The sequence below is a fragment of the Siniperca chuatsi genome, linkage group LG9 (genome assembly GCF_020085105.1).
Source record: "Siniperca chuatsi isolate FFG_IHB_CAS linkage group LG9, ASM2008510v1, whole genome shotgun sequence".
In the NCBI taxonomy this organism is placed as follows: domain Eukaryota; kingdom Metazoa; phylum Chordata; class Actinopteri; order Centrarchiformes; family Sinipercidae; genus Siniperca; species Siniperca chuatsi.
The window spans coordinates 30,115,799-30,118,292 of record NC_058050.1 but is presented as its reverse complement, the minus strand read 5'-3'; positions in this window follow the sequence as shown (position 1 = coordinate 30,118,292).

The following is a 2,494-nucleotide window of genomic DNA, read 5'->3' as shown; positions in this document are numbered from 1 at the left end:
TGTCTGTGTCTCGTGGGGTTTATTTGTAGAATACTTTTTAACAACCTGGCTAAGTTTCTCAAAAAGTGATTTACACACAAGAGTAAAAAACCATCAGCACTTTGAGAGGTGTGTATGTATGTATGTGTGTGTGTGTGTGTGTGTGTGTGTGTGTGTTTGAGAGAGAGAGAGAGTACCAGAGGTCTGTTTTGAAAACAAGACAACCAGTTTAGCCATTTAGCTAACCAATTTAGCCATGCTTCAGAAAATTATGGTTACTTTTAAGAAACGTGGCTCCATACATCATGGTTTAATTAAGTTTGAGTTTAGCTGCCACTAGGCTGGTCCCTGGTCATCCTCGTTAGCTGCAACTGTGGTTTAAAATCTTTTTATGTGACTCAACGCAACACTAAACTGTGTGCTATGACGGGCAAAGTAATAGCCCACCAGTACATGACATCCTCTGTTGTTAGACCCTCGATTTGGATAAGGAAAAACTCCCCCCAAAGAAACCCTTGCACAGGGAAAAAAATGGAAGAAACCTCAGGAAGAGCAACAGCAGAGGGATCCCTCTCCCGGGATGTACAGAAGAAGTATTCAGAACAAGTTAAAAAGTCTTTGAGATTTAGAAACAGATATTTCAAAACCTGGACAAATAAAATCAAACGTCTGCATGGTTAGATACCTTTTGAAGGTACAATTTATGGCCAAAAGTATTTGGATAGCCCTGTCTGCATACCAATGTGAACTTTTGGTGTGTGGTTGTTGTTCATGGTTTGGTCTAGGCCCTTTAGTTTCCGGAAATCTTAATGCTACAGCAAATAATATTTTTAGACAGTAGTGTGCTTCCTACTCTGTGCTAGCAGTTTGTGTTTAGCCCTTTTCTGCTTAAACAAGATAATGTCCTCATACATAAAGCCAGGCCCATAAAGATCTAATCCTAACCCATAAAGAAATGGTTTTCCCAGTTTGGTGTGGAAGAACTTGACTAGCTTGCAGAGTCCTGACCTCAACCCCATCCCATAATTTTGGAATGAAATGGAACATTGACTATGAGCCAGGCCTTACCGCCAGTGTTGACAACACTAATGCTCTTGTGGCTGAATGGGAGCAAATCCTTGCAGCTAAAAATTACAAATCTGGTGGACAAGCCTGAAACCAGAAGAGCTGATGCTGTTTATAGCAGTACAATAATGCCCATGGTGTCGCAATCACATGTTCAACTATCACATACAAATGTTATGTTTGGGGGTTGTCCACATACTTTTGACCATATGTAAGTGAGAAAATACAGTATGGTTTTGTAGTTTGGGTGAACTGACCTTTTAATGTTGCAGCTGGGTAATGTGGAATAAAATGTATGTACTCTTTGCTAGATTAGAAAAACGCATCATGTTTTAAAAGCTGATAATATTTTGCATGTTAACTCTTAATCTGCAAAGTAAGTATTAACGATAGCTGTTAAATATAGTGGAGTAACTGAAATGTAGCAAAACATACATATAAAGTCAGTCCAGCACTGCAGGTTTCTTCATCATGATATGGATATGGCAAATGCATTACAATTTATGTTCATCTTCAAATGAGTCAGCTAAAGCTGCTGTCATTATACAGCATGCCCTAATGGATACTGCTTTCTCCTCTGCATTATGATCATGCTGTTGTTAGTGACTGCATGTGTAACAACCTGCTTTTCCTTTGCAATTCTCTAACGGACTGTACAGCTCACAGTCAACATGCACAGTGATCAGTATAGTATATACAGTATATAATTTAAATTTTAAAGGGAGGGGCGTCGGATCCCAGGAACCTGAAAGCTCCGGTTTCCACATATTCTCCCATCACCAAGATAGAGGGTTTTTACCAAACATGGTTTCCCTCCTGTTCCCCCTCTGGAAGCCAACCCAACACTTTTCGGGGTGAAGCCGCCCCTGCCATTCGGCAGAGATCAACTGACGGCACGTCTAGCAGACCGCACGCATCAGTGTGCATCCTAGGCGTCAGCAGCGGCAAACAACATTACCCTGCTGACCTTTTCCTTAACCAAGTTGGCCCCTAAATCAACCACCATGACACCAGAGGAAGTGTCGGAAATTGAATTGACCTAATGTGATGTTGAAAATGAACCTATCTGGACAGGAAAAGGTCAAAATCATCTTGTGAATTCATATGAATGAGAAAACCTCAAAATGTTCACATGCTGTCCCAAAACAAGGTAATCCTATATGACCCTAGGTCACTAAACTGGATCATTACATCTCTGCAATACTTGAATAATTGTGCAATATCTGTGTAATACACATGTGGAATATTTAGCTTTTTCCTATTTATTATTCATACCTCCATTACTGCTGTTGCAATACTACTTATTACTTATATTATTACCGCTAAACCCACTTGGTACTTCAAACTTATTTTATTTTATACTTATACCCACTTGGTACTTAATTTATTTTCTGACCTGTTTTTATAGTGTATTGTTGTTACGGACAGAACAACTGGAGACAATGGTAAG